We start from the raw sequence: 16,522 nt of genomic DNA on the forward strand, positions 1-16,522 counted from the left end.
TCTGTGTGTATGTTCATCCAAGACAGCCAGTGTCAGTCATGGGAATTTTTCTGAGATGGGGTGGGGAGGGGTGAGTGGAGCTCTGGGCTGGGCTATGTGGGTGGGAGGGACAGAGTAGAGGAAAGAGGCTGTTCTAGGAGATGAGGCGCGGTGTGTCATGAGAGGTAGGAAGTGGAGCTGGTTGGAGGGAAGGTGTGAGCCCGGCAGGTCAGGTGGTGGCAAGGTGGACAACATCACTCTTGCCCTCCTAGATGGGGGCATTTGCCATCCTGGGGGTGGCAGGTGTGTGTCTGGACTCTGTGTTCCCCTCGGGGGTTGGTCAGAGCCCTCTGTTGGCTGGGGTAGCTCGTGTTCTCAGCAACTTAAGGTGCACCTGGGAAAGCTGCCTGGATGTAACCGTGGAAGCAGAAGACAGCTCCACATCTACCCAGCTAGACTTATTTCCCTCTGCCTTGGCCTGGGTCTCTCCACCCTCCAACTGGGCTGGGTCCTGGCTTTGTTCCAACAGGTGAGGCAGGCGTGCTCAGGCCTGCAGGGCTGGTGGAGAGCAGCTGCACGAACACCGGCGCCCGCAGAGGGAGCCCTCACCCAGCCGGCGAGGGAGAACCTCCTTCCCGCCCTCCCTTCCTCCTCGCCTTCCTTGTCTGTGCTGAGAGGTCCTCTTTCCACCTCCCACCTCAAGACCAGCCAGCACTTACATCAACTCGGCTGTTAACCATATTCTTAAACAAAAACAACAACAAAAATGGACAAATTATCCATTTTGGAAGTTGTTTTGATATGACATGGCTCTCATAGCCTGAGCTTTTCCTGAAATTGAGCCAAACTCCTTGCTTCAGTTAAGACTTACTTCTTTTCTCCTTGAAGATACCACCTTCGTATTCCTTTATGTGCGACTGGTTCTTGAGATCATTTATGAAGCACTTTCTTAGTTATTTATTTATTTGTTTATTTATGGCTGTGTTAGGTCTTTGTTGCTGCGTGCGGGCTTTCTCTAGCTGTGGTGAGCAGGGGCTACACTTCGTTGCGGTGCACGGGCTTCTCATTGTGGTGGCTTCTCTTGTTGCAGAGCACGGGCTCTAGGCGCGTGGGCTTCAGTAATTGCAGTTCAGTAGTTGTGGCACGTGGGCTTCAGTAGTTGTGGCTCTCAGGCTCTAGAGCACAGGGTCAGTAGTTGTGGCGCATGGGCTTAGTTGCTCTGTGGCATGTGGCATCTTCCTGGACCAGGGCTCAAACCCATGTCCCCTGCATTGGCAGGCGGATTCTTAACCACTGCGCCACAGGGAAGTCCCTTATGAAGCACTCTCACATTTTTTTTTTGGCTGCATGTCATGCAGGATCTTAATTCCCCGACCAGGGATGGAACCCATGCCCCCTGCAGTGGAAGCACGGAGTCTTAACCACTGGACTGCCAGGAGGTCCTGAACTTTCACATGTATTACCTCATCTCATCAGTCTTTAAAAACTACTATGGTCTGGCCTTGTTCCCCTCACTGCCCTCATCTCCCGCAACTGGGCAGCTGTGCTGATTTTCACCTTCTCCATCAGGCCAAACTCACTTTTACCTCAGGACCTTTGCATTTGCCGTTCCCTCTGCCTGGGTGCACTTTCCTCCTTTTTTTTTTTTTTTTTTTTTTGCGGTACGTGGGCCTCTCACTGTTACAGCCTCTCCCGTTGCGGAGCACAGGCTCCGGACACGCAGGCTCAGCGGCCATGGCTTACGGGCCCAGCCGCTCCGCGGCACGTGGGATCTTCCCAGACCGGGGCACGAACCCGCGTCCCCTGCATCAGCAGGTGGACTCCCAACCACTGCACCACCAGGGAAGCCCACTTTCCTCCTATTTTGTACATCTGACTCCTACTTAACATTGAGCTCAAGTGTCATGTTCTCAGCGGACCTTTCCTGATGGCCCCTCTGAAGTTCCCTCCTGCTCCTCCTTAGTCCCCCTTATTTTTCTTCATAGCACCTACCACTACGTGAAAGGTTTTTTTTACGTATTCCGTTACTTATTTTATTGTTGGTGTCCCCCACTGCTGTGTCAACCCTGAGAGCAGATTCTGGCTATTTTGTGTTCCACTCTGTCCTGGAACCTTTCTGGAACAAGATAGGAACCCAATATTTGGTGCAATGAATGAATGAATGAAAAATGTTGGGAGAGAAACAATAGAGGCATAATTAATTCCTCTCTACCAGCCCAGGGCATTCTCCTCAGCACCCCCAATTCAGCCTTTCCAGTCCTGAACTCATTGCCTTCCCATCACCAACACCGGTTCCATCTTTGTCAGAAGTGCCACGAAAGCAGAACCTTCAGGCCCCTCCCCCATAGGTCCTGTCAATTTTCCTCCTAAATATCTCTCAACCCACCCACTTCTCATCATCCCCATGGCCACCACCCAAGTTCATGCCCACACGGGCTCTCACCTGGATCATTCTGCAGCTTTCCAACTCATCTTCCTGCCTCCAGGCCATACTGCTTGCAAGAGTGCTTTTTTCTTTCTTTTTCTTCTTTCTTTTTCTCTCTCTCTCCTCTCTCTCCCTCTCTCTCTCTCTGTCTCTCTCTGTCTCTCTCTATCTCTGTCTCTCTCTCTCTCTTTCATTTTGGCTGCACCAGGTCTTAGTTTCGGCATGCATGAGGGATCTAGTTCCCTGACCAGGGATGAAACCCAGGCACCCTGCATCGGGAGCACAAAGTCTTACCCACTGGACCACCAGGGAAATCCCAAGAGTGCTTTTTTCTACAATGCAAATGTGGTCATATCATTCTCCTGTAGACACCTTCCATGCTTCCCATCAGTTATAGGATAAAATCTAAATTCCTTTCTCAGGCACTTGAAAGGGCTTTGTAATCTGGCTCCGGCCCACCTTCTCCAGCCTCCCCCCACACCCCATTTTGATAGACTAAATCGCTTGTGGTTCCCTTAGCACACACCTCCATTCCATGCCCCCAGCCTTTCTTAGTGGAATCCCTCCTCCAACATGGCTTGTGTCCACCTGTGAACACTTGCTCTTCCTTCAAGACTCTGCTCATGGTGTCACTTGCTCAGGAGAGCCCACCTGTATTGTAATTCTTTGTTTACACGTGTCATTTTCCCTAGATCAGTGGTTCACAAACTTGAGTGTGCATCCAAATCATCTGGAGGGCTTGTCAAACAGACTGCTTGGCCCCAGCCATAGCGTTTCTGATTCAGAGGGTCTGAGACTCTGCACCTCTAACAGGTTCCCAGGTTATGCTGCTGCTGCTGCCCTGGGGACCACACTTTGAGAACTACTGGTCTAGAATGAAAACTCATCAAGGGCAGAGGGGACATAAGGTGGCTGTAAGGTCCGGAAACATAGACAATATGATTTCATTTTGTATTGTGATGAAATGTCAGCTATCCTATCATGCACTCGCATCATTCCCAGATTTGGTGGCCACTCTGCACACCAGGAGCAGCTGTGGCCACTCTCGGAGCTGAGAGCCTTACTACATTTACAACTCATTCAGTCCTCGATCGGCTTTATGAAGGAGGTACTGTCATCTCTAACTGTTTGAGAAAGTAAGGAAAAAACCGAAACTGAGTAAATGCTTGTTCAATGTCATGAAGCTTATAGAAAGCAAAGCTGGGATTCAGCCTCACGTCTGCCTGATTTCATAGGCTGGGCTCTTTAGCATAATGCCACAGCTGCATCCAGCATCCTCAGTGCCTTGCTTGGACAAGGGAGGCATCAATACCCCCTGACTGAATGAGTGAGTGAGTGAATGAATGAATGATTCTGGCCCACTCTCCTTATTTTCACAGTTCCCTGCACAATCAATTCCTTACAAAGGTTTATGACATTCGGTTGGTGGGTGAGTTAGAAACTGAGGACCTCAGACATGGATCCCAAGAGGTAATAATAAAAGTCAGATATATAACTCGGGAAGCTGGTTTTCTCCTTCTTCTTCTCCTTCTTGTGTGGTTGAGTCAAATTTCAATGAGCAAATACTGATATTTGCCTGGGATCAGACAAGTATGATAATTGTGTGTCAATAAACTCTTTCCTTCATAGTGCTTGGGAGGTGATTCTCATGTTTCCACAGCTGATGTCATTGCTCAAGCCTGCCTGCAGTTTTAAAGGGGTCATTTACCAGAAAGAGTGGTACAGGGAGAAGAGAAAAAGCAAAGGGTTAAAATGTGGGTAAAACCCATTGCAAGCCTGTATGCATGTACCACATATGTCCACTGGAGGACACCAAAGCACACATGACCGGCCCCGCTAAGGCCTCTAAAGGGTTGGCTCAGTGGTGACTCCTCAGGCTGATTGGGTGGGTCCTTCCAGAGCTGATAGGGCCATCTTGACCATCCTCGACCACATCTCAACCACTATGGGGCTGGTAGACTTCTTTCTGACGCTTAAAGATCTGGCTATGTAACACCCATCCCTGATTTTCTCTGGCCCCTGACTCCTTCCCCTGCTTCCTGCTAAAGCAGCCAGCTATGGAACTTGCCAATTCTGTCTCCAAGAGTGCGTCTCTCTTCAGTTGGCAAAGAGAGCGATAAGGCAGGGGCGCTTTCTGCAGAGCCACACCCCTGATAACCCTTGTTCCCAATCTGGGCCCCACTGCTCCTCCCCACTGGTACGGTGCCCCCATGGGCCATGCCAGCCTGGCCCCTCCTCCATCTCAGGGAGTCCCACCCAGCCGCTGTCACTTCCTTGTTCTCGTCTGAATACTTCCTCCAAGAAGGGGCCAGAATGGGTTCTCTGCACCTGTGTCTCCGCTCAGTCGGGAGTGGCTCAGTGCTTTGCCAGGGTCTGTGGGGGGACAGGCGTGCAGGAGCCCAGGGCTCTGCCCCCAGGACTCGAGGGCTGGGCCACCGTGAGTCATCAATATAGACCCCAACCCATGGGACCCGCAAGGAGGCAGTGTCCCAGGAAGTACGGTAGAGCTTCAAGAGCTGTTCTATTGTCTCCAAAGGGCAGACAAGACAAAGGAGAAAGGTCCCAGGGCAGTAAATCTGCTAATTAGTGACCCAACTGGCTCTGCTTTCAGAAAGGCAAATAATACCCCAGAACAGTAAAGTATGAGACAGATGAAGAGAAAGGTGGTGCATGGTATGTGGCTCAGGGCAGAGAAGCCCCATTTGCAGATGAGGAAAACTGAGGCTCAGCAGTCAGGTAGCTTGTTCAAACTCCCTCAGCTGGTTGAGGATGGAGCTAGGGCTCAAACTCAGGTAGGTCCTGAAAGATAACTCATCATATGGGGCTCCTTTTTTCTGCTCCCCAGTTGGTACCTTCTTGCAGGAAGAGAGCCATCTGGACGTGGCCAGTGAGGAAAGGGCAGGGCATATTTGAGGGGTAACGAATCAATCAATTTAGTGGCCACCAAGACTTTGTGGTGAGGGGTGGCGATGACACTTGAAAGGCAGGGAGGACCCGAGTGTTTAGAGACTGTGAATCCCTGACTGAGAGTTTTGCACTTTCTCTGCCAAGTGCTGGAGGCCATGGATTCCAGAGCAGAGAATGGACAGAGTCACAGAGGCACTTTCTTCGGAATATTCTCCCTCACACCCCCTCCTCACACCCTCCCCACCTGAGTCTTTCAGATAAGTCTCGCTTCTCCTCTGCTGGTTAACAGAAAGAGAATTTAGATTTGGCGATGGTCAACTATTTTCTCAGCTTCGCCTCATCCATCCTTGTTGGACCTCTAAGACTCTCCTGCTGCAGCATCTCCCCCGCCTCGCTCCCCAAAGCGAAGGCTCTGCTCCCACAGCCATCCTCCCTCGGCCTCTCATGCCCCCACAGCCACCAGATCTCCGAGAAGCATCAACACTTCTGGCTCTGGCCTCTTGGAGGACCCAAAGGACTCATCTGCAGCCCTTGCCCTCTGTCTGCCAGAGAGAAAACCCTCCCCGTAGGCCCATCTCCTGCCCTTTGCGGCTGTCTGAAGATGTTGTGGGATGGAGGCTGGGGTCCTTGTCCCCTTTCCCACGTTCTCTGTCCCCTCCTGGATGCTGTACTCTCTTGCCCCAGCCTTACTTCACTCCATTGGGTCTTCGAGGCCAGAGATCCCCCAGAGCTCCGTATCTTTGTCTGGCTGGGAGCCAGCTCTCCCCTGGCCTGTACTGGGCAGCCTTGCCAAGTCCTGGAGAGCCGGGGCAGGTGGGTTAGGCTTAATCGGTGCTGCCTGCACTGGGCCTGCATCCAGGACTTCTCTGCCCCTTCAGCTGGGTTGAACTCAGCATCTCAGCCGTGGTGGGGTGTGACCTAGGGATCCCCCTCCCCACTACAGCTGCAGGCAAGTGCATGCTATTCTAACCTGGAATCCCCAGCTCCAGCCTGGCCTGCTCTAGGGTGGGAAGGATGGTCATTCCAGTAGCTCCCTCTGGGGTGTGTGGGAGAGGGGTGTAGATCAGATCCCCTTAACACTCCCCTTCCCTCGCTCCTCCTGGACCCTGGGAGGAACTCTGTGCTCCTGCACCTTCCATAGTAGATTCTTTTTAAAGATAAAGGCTTCAGTTGGTGAAAATGAAACTTACACTCAGATCACATTAAAAGAGACCCATGGAGAAGGGAAATAGTTGTATTTAGGTGAAGAGAGGCTTATTTTTAAAAAATCAAGTTCATTCAAATAAACATTCAGGAAAGATCTAATAATCATGTGGGTGGGTGCTGGCAGCTGCCCTTATCTAGCCCCTGCTTACTGAAATATTTCTTTGTTCAGAAGTGACCCCAGGAACTCACTGGGGTCTCCAGCTTCTGGGTCTCAGGGGCAGGTAGGACTGAGACCCGGTGAGCCTGCCTGGAAGTTCCCGTGGGAATACTCCATTTTCTTTCCATCTTTCTGATCCTGGCTATGAAACTCAGTGTTTCTCCTGCACTTAGTTATTGCCACAGAGAATCTTTCCAGCATCCACAGAAACGTGAAGAGAAGGAAACTGAGGCAGAGAGAGAGGGGGTGGGGGGAAGGGAGAGAAGAAGGGAGAGAGAGAGAGATCTCTGAATGGCATGGGCTTTTCTACAGCAGAAACAGGGCTGAAATCCTATTAGCTGAAGCCCTCCTTTCTGCCTCTGACCCTCAATAATGCAAAACACAGGTACCCCCAGCATCCTTGCCCAAGGTCATTGGAGACCAATTTGGGCTGAGGACCTAGAAGGTCCTGACATCTTGTAACGGACTCCAGTCAGCTCCAAACATGATTTCTTTAAATTCGCTGTGTGGGGTGGGGGGATGTGAGGGCACTAGGGCTCTGGCCAAGGCCTCCTGACACCCAGAGACACGCCCATCTCTTGGGTAGACAGTCATGGAGACAAAAGACAACCACAGGCAGGCATGGTGAGGCCGCAGATGCCAGCCCCCTGGGCAACTTCTGGCTCCCTGTGCTCTGGTGGGAGGACTGCAAAATGAAGCTTACACAGACGGTGGCCCAGATCCCCTTTGGGGGGCAGTCTCGTCGCAGTGGTGGAAGGCCAGGAAGGCTGTGCTGAGGTACTCTGTTCTCACCCAGGCAGGCAGCATGGGTGGTTAACAGATTGTCGCTGGTGTGGATGGAGTTAAAGCTTTCTGGGGACTATTTACTCCTGATCCTAAGTGACAGCTCGGGGAGGGAGAGTCACGTGGCCCTGAAATCCCCTCGGGAGACGATGGAGCATGCCCAGCTGCTTCTGCCTGGGAAAGATACTGGATTCTGCAGTCACCACAACAGCATCCTCTCCCTGCGCCAGGGACCTGCCAGCTGGAGAGATGACTGATTAGACCACATCAGATCTGAGCCCTGCTCCTCAGAAGGGGGCCCCAGGGGTGGGGAGGAGGACCCCAGCCGGCCTCAGCTGGGGGGAGGGGCGCCTGAGGGCTCGGAGAGTTACAGCTTTTCAGCGCCGGGCTCACACCTCAGAAGCCGGTGAGTCTGTTTTGATGCATCATATAGATGAGGTGGGAGGAGGAAGGTTGGGCTCTGGTCAGGGCTGGCAGCCCGCCCGCCGCCGTGTGAGTCTGGGTTGCTGGCACTGCGGAGCCACTGCCTTCCGCATCCCTCATTCTTGGCAGTGATACTTAGGGATCATGGATGCTGAGAATGTTAATTATAGCCCTCTCTGTGCCCCCACCCCCACCTCCAGAACCCCCAGTAAGGGCTAATGTTGTCTGAATTTATCACATTTGAACCGCATCTCCTGAGTGAGGCCAGCTTTGGGGCTGCCAGCTTCCTAGGGTTCAGCTGGGGCCCCCAGCCTGGCTTGAGCAAAGAGGCCAGCCCCACCCTGCTTCTAATCTTGCCAGAACAGTGAGTTTAAGGCCAGCAGGAAGGAGAGATGGGGGTGTGGTCTGGGGGTCAGGCTCAGGTCAGCCCCAGGGACCCACCTCCTCAGTGTGGGAGGGGTCAGGGTGTGTCTTTTATGGGTCAGAGGTTGGGGCTTGGGGCTGCTGAGGCTCTTGAATTCCTAGGAGGCGTCTGACCTCTGGGGTCTTGGGTTTAGCCCTGAAGGAGCTGGAGCCGGATTTGTGAGCATGGGGGGATGGGTTTTATAACGGTAGGGCCAGGCTGCAGCTAGCAGAGCCTCGGGCTTATTGTGTGAGGCTCTGGGCAAAGGTTGAGGAAGTGGCAGGGTGGGGTGTTGAAAGGTAGAGTGGGGGCGCTGAGGGGGAGAGTTAGACGGGAACGATGGAGGGAGAAGAAGGGAGGAGAGGCTATAGGCACCTCCATAGGGGAGATGCTTCTTGCAACCACAGGCAAGCGTCGGAAGGGAAGAGAGGGGGCTGGAACCTGGAACCTGGGAGGGCCAGGGATGGGAGAGCCAGGAACGAGGGAGCCAGCCCTAGGGCGCAGGGCTGGGGCGGTCTGAGCGACTGAGGGGAAGGTGGTGGGACGAGGATGGACTCAGAGTCAAAGGGGGTCACGGCCTTCAAGGCTTGGCAGCTCCTTCCCAATCCCTATAGTCCCCTCGCCCACAGTCTGGCTCCCCTGAGGGTCTCCTGCACGTGGGGGTGGGAGCCCCGGTTGGACTGTCTCTGCCTGAGCCTGCTGTCCAGACGGCCACAGGGACGTCGCCGGCAGCTGCCCTACGAATCCCCTAAATTCTGGCTTCCAGGCGCCTCTGCAGGAGGCGGAGCTTGGGGGATCCTGCGGGCTCCCACCTCAGAGCGCTGCATCTCAGCTCGGGCAGGAGATGAGCAGATTCCGCTGGCAGAGCGCAGGTGGGAGGGAGGCCCCACAGAGGCCCAGCCTCTCCCCCCGCCCCCTCGCACAGACGAGGCCTCCCTGGAGGAGCCAGACAGTGGCCCGAGGCTGGAGCCATCTCCAGGTGGGGCGGCCGAGGGGCGAGCCTGGCACTGCCTGACAGAAAACAAGCGCTATCTGTGTCCTCAGCAGGGCACAGAGTGCTAGGCTGCAGATACGAATTATTAAAAGTCCTTGGCTTTCCAGTCAGCGGCGAGGTGCTAAATGTGTTAGCGCGGCGGTGTAATTAATCCTGGCTGCGGCTGCACAGGCTCGAGACAATGGGGGCCTTTTTTTTTTTTCTTTTGCCGGGCTTGGCTTTTTTTTCCTTCTTCACAGAAAGGTGATGGTGCAGGACGCATTACACAGATAATTACTTTTAACGTGTCTGCCTGGATTATTGAGTTGGATTCTTCCTGCTCGGTGGAAATGAAGTAATTACCGAGGAAGTCAGTGAGCAGGCAGCCGCGCGGCCTGGGCTGACACACGGCCTGATGGGCCGGAGCCCGTTTCCTCTGTCTTCCTCCCTGGCCTGCTGTGGGTCCCCTGAGGCCTTGGCACTGAGCCTGTGGGCCCCCCAGAGGAGGGTCAGGAGGAGGGAGCTTGCAGCGGGGCGTCGGGGAGAGCTTGCTGAGCAGTGGGTCCTGTCTTTGAGAGGTTTCCCACGGTGTGCTGAGCTCCGGGCTGAGGTGCTTGGACATCAGTGCATTAGTGAGATGACTTTGGCAGGCCAGTCTCCAACCAGTTAAAAAAAAGCCCACATATTTGGTGAGGAAAGAACACACTTTGGGAAACATTTAAAATAAACAGTGAGCAGAGAGGAAGCGCGTTGAGGATAGGCCGAGTGGGACCCTTTCCTTGGCAATCACTCAGTCCACATGGGCTCCTGCTCTGCGCCCACAGCTCCAGACGCCCTCCAAGCCCAGACCAGCCCTCTGTGGCCTCCCTGAGGGGAGCACCATCCTCCCCTGGATAATTCCAGCGACGGGGAGTTCATTACCTCACCAGGCTGCCTGCTCCAAGGTTAGAACATTCTATATGGAATCAAATCTGCCCGCTTCTGTGTTCTGCCCTTTGGTTTTGATTCTTTGAAGCAGCGCAGAGCAAGTCAGCTCTCTTTCCCACAGCGATAAAGATGGTTTTCTTCATGTTTAAAATAGTGTATAATAGCCTTTGGATGTAATGTATTTTATGTAATCATATTCGTATCGGATATTTAGGTGGTTCCCCTTATTTTCCTTTTACAAATAACACAACATGGTCATTTTTGTGCATGAGGCTTTTCCTGTATTTTGGATTATTTCCTTAGAATAAATCCCAAGACATAGAATTAATGTGATGGAGGGTATACCTTTAAAAAATTATTATTCTGTGAGTATAAAAGTAGTACATAGTTATTAAAAATGTAGAAAAACACATAAAGAAAAGATTAAAATTATGTGTAATTCTCTCAGAGATTTAGTGTATAATTTTAACATTTTGGTGTATATATGTTTTTATGAATTCATGCACAGACATGTGACTATATTTATTATCAAAATACTGTTAAAATTTTCGACCAAGCATATATTTTTTTCACCTAAATAAAAAGCATTTTTCCACGTCATTATTCTTTTACAACATCATTTTAAGTGACTGTCTGGTATTTCATTATATACCTATTCTATTTATTTGTTTGTTTAATTGGCCCCTATGTTAAACTATGTGTTTCCAGTTTGTCATTTTTATAAACAATGCTACAGTGAACATATAAATATCTGAATCTTTACACATATCAATGATTGTTTTCCTTAGGTTACATTTCCAGAAATGGAATTCCTACATTTTAAAATATTTTGACATATTTTGCCACTTCCTTGTTCGAAAGTACTAATTTCCATTCCCAGCAGCTGCGTATAAGAATGCCTTTTTTTGCATGAGCATCAGCATTGACAGTTATAACTTTTTCACTGTTTTAATTCATTGTTTTAATCCATTTGTTTGATTAGTAGTGAGTTTTAAAATTGTAAAAAGAGGTTTTAAAGTATGAAGGGTCCATCTGCTGTCATTTGTTTGTTCAAGTCTTTGCCTTTTCTTAAAAAACAATTTAGTGCAGTTGTCTAGATCGCAGTTATGGGGCCAAACTCAGGTTGAATCTGGGCTCTGCCACTTACCAGGGATATGGGCTTGACCGTGATTTAATCTCTCTGTGCCTCAGTTTCTCCATCTGTAAAATGAAGATAATAATGTACCTTATCTCATAGACTTCTTGTGACGATAAATGAGGTCACATATGTAAACCACATAGAATCATGCTGAGCAGAGTAAGTGATAAATGTGTTTGTTATTATCTTACTATTGTTGATTTGCATGAGAAACATATATATCTGAAGCCAGTATCATGATTCCCCTCCCCCCAAATCCCCCAAGTCTCCGTGTTTGAGGCTAGATGCCTCCAGTGACCACCACACCCTTCCTCAAACTCTCCTGTTGCTTCACCCCAGGTTTGGTCTCACCAGCACAGAGCATAGTGAGACAGCCACTCCCCATTCCCAGGGTAATCCCCTGGAATGTCACACTCTGTAGCTTCTTCTAGCAGGTGCCTGAACAAGGGAGTTTGGCTCCTCTGGTGTCTTCTGGCTCCCCTCCTCCAGCCGCCCAGTCCCCCTGCCCAACCCCTCACACACTGCCAGGTGGTGCACATCCTCTCTTGATCCCGGCAAACCTACCCAGACTGTTCCCCATTCCTTTGAGCCTTCTTTGCACTTTCCAAAGTAGCACTAGCTGATCTGATAAACTAATTCTGGTCCATGTGTTAATAAGAGAGAGTCAGTGCACTGCCTGCTGGGGTGTAGAGAGAATGCCCAGCTGGAATTTGAAGACATGGATTCAAATCCTGGTCCAAATTAGCAACTGTATGATTTGTAGCAAATTGCTTAATCTCGCTGAGCTTTTGTTTCTTGGTCTGAAAAACGGGGTTAGTATCACTATCTGCTTACCTAGTTATTGGCTAGATAAGTAATATATATGAAAGTGATTTTTAAACTGCAAATAATTACACAAATGTCAGTTATTATTAGACTTGGTATTTGAACAATGTATATCAGAAGGCAATGCTTTAACTCAAAGGTCAGACAGATGCCGATGTGGGTCAGTAGGAAATATGTTTAGGGCAGATGGTATCCAGGGTGACTGTCAAATCCTCCCAGGTCATTTAGTCTCTGTAAAGGGCTGGTCCTTATTGTGTGAACCCAGGATATAGGGCTGGGCAAGTCAACAGTGATCTGACAAACATGGATGGATGCTGAGGCTTTCCTCCCGCGGGGCTTGGGAACCCCCTCTGTGTGGGAGGTGAGGTCCCTCCCTAGCTCTGACATCACCAAGTCCACTCAGTCTGGCTCATCATTACCTGAGAACCCAAGTCTATAATTGCAGGTGCCAATTTGCTTTTAATTAGCCTAATGCTTGCAATTAGCTTGTTAAATTCAACCTGGCCTCTGGTGGTGAGGTCATTTTTCTGATTTTGCTTGGTTCCTGGGTCCTCATTAGCATCAATGGGCTATCCACAGACTGCAGGCCAGCCCGCTTGCCTCTCCTGAAAGTGCAGCTGCCTAGCTGGGGAATTGAAGAGGTCATAGCAGGGAAGGAAAATCTGCTTTTGGTGAGGAGGGATGGTGGGGTGGGAAGGTGGGGTGGGAGTGTCCTGATGGAAGTATAGTTAGCCTTGTTGGAATCACAAGTGAGGTCCAGAACCCAGGTTCCTTCATTCTAATCCAATGTTCTTCTGCTTCTGAGCCTCAGTTTCCCCATCTCTAAAATGGGAGTAATAATTCCTGCCCTGCCTGCATCACTGAGGTTCAAATGGGTTAATGTAGGAAGTGGGTGTGAATGTAAAGCAACATGAAATTGCTTTATCACATCAAATGTGGACGTTCTTTAGAATTAGACAAATGGTCCCAGTGTCCCTGGACACTAGTTCCTGGTCACTTCTCATGATGTCCCATAATTCCTGATTCCATTGTCTTCTTATCTTGTTCACTGTCCCCCAAACCATGGGTGATTTGAAGGCATTGGCACATATCAGGGGCTCGATAAATGTTGGTTGGATATGTAAAGATTTGGAGGGGAAGGAGTTTGGTCCAAGGAATAGGCAGTGGGGAAACAGTCATGAGAAAGCCTTTGATGGCAGTGGTGGGGGGCATTTATTTCCTGTCCTCCTCAGGCATGCACCCCCACTCCACTCCACTGGGCTGCTTCAAGGCAAGAGATAGTCTTATTTGTTTTTGCCTTTGTGATGTTCCACACAGAGCCGGGCACGTAGCAGTTGTTTGATAACTGCTTTTTGACTGACTGAATGAATGAATGAGACAGGGTAACGTGGTAGAGAGAGCATGGAATTAAGGCAGATGAACAGGACTTGGAATACCAGCCCCATTACTTTCTTCTGGCAAACATTTACTGTATGCTTATTATGGACCAGGTACTAGGTTGTGAAAATGAATTTTTAAATTCACGGTCTAGTAAGGGAGCAGACGTGTGTGCAAATGATTGTCCTGTATATGATAGAGACATATGTTGCATTTGTTGGTGGCCACGAAAGAGAGCGATAGACTCTCCCTGGAGAGTCAGGAAAGGATTCCTGAGGAAGGGCCTGAAGCTGGGTCTCGTCAGTTTGGGAAAGTTGCTTAACATCCTTGAGTCTCAGTTTCCTAAGCTATTGTGTGAGGAGACTAAACCTCGTTTATGGAGGTAAGGATGAAATGAAATAAAATAATATAAATAAGACATCTGGCACCAAATAATCTTTTAATAAATGTTAAAAATGTTTTCTTGAAGCCGGGCTGGGTACTTGGAGGAGGTGCACTAGCCAGGGGCTCAAGGAATTTCAGAAGCTGATTTGTACAGCTTCATTTTAGCTCTGCAAGTTAATACCTTGTGACCTTGAACAGGTTCCTTAACTTCTCCAAGTCTCAGTTGCTGTGTCTACCAAGTGGGGATAACAAGTTTGTTATCTGGATCAATGGAGAGACTTCAGGCAAGGTACCTGGAACATGCTTGGCACATAGTAGTCCTAGGAAATAGCAGCTCTTCCTTGTTATTATTACCAGCATGCATCATGGAGAGACTCCGTCTGCACGCTGACACACACATGTTGCATGCATGCTGATTCCCAGATATGCTCAGAAAGGGAGGAGGGTGAGGGGGCCCAGGGTTAGGCTGGGTGATAGCCAGTTGCTGCTCGTTCTGAGAAACCTTCCTCAAGGTGAGGTGACCAGAATTCTGCTGAAAAGTTTGGAGGCTACCAGCCTTGAGTGAGAGAATTCGGTAGGTTGGTTATAGCTCTTGCCCCCAGCGCGGGGAGGCTGTCTCATGGGAAACTAAGAAGTAGCCCCCTAACAGCAGGAACTTAATTCCCTCAGGCACGTAGGCCCCTCAGTCTGGGCCATTCCTGCAGGCAACATCCTAATGGCTCTGTCGCCCGGCCGGTCCCCGACCTTCCTAAGCAAGGCAGCCTGGCGGCCATGCTGCGTTGCCATGGTAACTGGCAGCCTCCCAGCTGGGTTGCCCTGGTAACCAGTTAGCTGGTATGGGGGGGAGGGGGATGGTGAGCTAGGGGGAATCAGCCTCAAAAGAGGCAGAGAAGGACAAGGGTGGGACCAAGAGGAAGACAAATCCCAGATGCCCCCAGCATAGCCCTCTTCTCTCTCCCTCGTGGGACTGGGAAAGCCAGAGAAAGGCAGGTAGGAAAGGATGTTGTGTTGTTTCCTGCCATGTGTGTATGTGTATTTTGTGGTATGAGTCATCTTGGGCAATGCAGGACGTTTGGAAGATTTGATAGGGCAGTGCAGGAGCTCTCTCAGGCCGTGACAAAGGCAGCGAGTCCCAGAGAGGGAGCCATGGACTGTCCAAACCTAGGTCTCCATCCTGGTCACCCCACCCCCGGACAACTTAACTTCTTTGAACTCCAATTTCTTCATCTGTAAAATGTTAACACAGACCTTCAGGGACATTGTTTGGGACAGTGCCTGGCACTGTCAATGATGGTTCCCCCCTCACCTTCCTCGCTGATTTTCTATTCATTGGATGCTTTCCAGCCTGTGAACAGCTTGTATTGGAGGCCAACCCTAGTCCTAGCCCAGCTCAATGGGGGAGGAGGTGGGAGGGTTGGAATTCTTGAGAACCCAGAGACATGGCTGTCAGCCTCAAGGAGTTTACCATCCCAATCTTCTGAGGGCAGGAAGCAAGTTTATACAGGTGGGAACATTTGCAAGAAAGTTTTCAAAGTAGGACCTAATCGAAATTTTGACTGCCACCAGCAGAAAAACATTTTTCATCACAGCCCAGCAAACACGTGTGCGATACCCTTACTGTGTGTGGTGCATGCTTCGTGTCATATTTGAGTCTAGTCTGGTCTATTTGTTTTAAAAAAAGATACCTTGACCCTTCGGCTGGATTTCATACCCACTTTTGGGTCACTACCTTCAGTTTGAGAAACACTGTGAGGGAATCCTAACTAAAGCTCCTCAGGCATGTATAGGACCTCGGGCTTCTCCCACCTTCTATGTGTGAGGTCGTCTGGTTGGATCCTTACAATTGCAATCTGTGAGGTAACTGAGGCTCAGAGATCATATGACCTACCCAGGGTCGCAGATCAGAGGTCATACGATTGGCCCAGGGTCGCAGGGGCAAGGCTTGAAAGGGGGTCTTTGTGCTGAATCTGTTGCCCATTTTCATTCTTGCTGCAAGAGGAATTGGAGGATTCTTCTTACAAACAGAGAAACCAGGCTCTAAAGATCCCAAATGAGGGCCTAGAGCTGAGCCTAGGCCTCCGTCCCTCTTGTCTGCTGGATGCCGAGGGTGCTGTGAAAGATGAGGCTGAGCCTGAAGCGGTCTGGGTGCTCCCTCTGTGTCTGTGAGGGAGAAGGGGCGAGGAAGGGGGTGGGCCTGGCTGCACTGAAGCTGCCCCCCACGAGCTTTCCTGGGCGCTGAGCCTGTGTCAGGGTCCTGGGGCTGCCTACAGGCCCAGGCTCCTGGGAGATTTTCTGATAGGAAAGCCTTAAGCGAGGCCCAGGAAAAGCCAGTTTTTAATTGCCCTTCTCCAGCGGGACGAAGGAAGTAACAGCAGGAGTCCGGTCAGGTACGGCCTCGACCACAGAGTGGGCTCAGGTCGGGGAGCGCTTAGTACCCAGAGGTGAGGAGTGCTGAACCCCAGGAGCACCGTCCCGGGCAGAAGGCTGCCCCTGTGAATACTTGTGACAGATTCACGATCAGGCCCAGAGTAAGAATCAGAGTGTGTGGAGTTCACAGGGCTCGGTTCCGTTTTCAGCTGTGCTGTGAGAACGTGGCTGTTTCTCCGTGTCCCAGG

The 16,522-nt window shown here is 50.6% G+C and overlaps 1 protein-coding gene across 15 annotated transcripts in view; it reads left to right on the forward strand.

Annotated features, from left to right (window-relative positions):
* Positions 1–16,522, forward strand: part of PLEKHA6 (pleckstrin homology domain containing A6) — a 137,694-nt gene that overhangs the window by 9,628 nt on the left and 111,544 nt on the right. Inside the window, exon 1 of one of the 15 annotated variants that reach the window (XM_067729326.1) lies at positions 7,279–7,863. The exons of 13 other annotated variants lie outside the window; for them this stretch is intronic. The gene's annotated coding sequence lies outside the window, so the exon portion shown is untranslated. Of the gene's footprint in view, positions 1–7,278; positions 7,864–10,111; positions 10,201–16,522 lie in introns of those variants that run through there. One more of the 15 variants, XM_067729329.1, reaches the window with a different exon arrangement.

Source organism: Pseudorca crassidens, chromosome 2 (assembly GCF_039906515.1).
Source record: "Pseudorca crassidens isolate mPseCra1 chromosome 2, mPseCra1.hap1, whole genome shotgun sequence".
NCBI classification, from domain to species: domain Eukaryota; kingdom Metazoa; phylum Chordata; class Mammalia; order Artiodactyla; family Delphinidae; genus Pseudorca; species Pseudorca crassidens.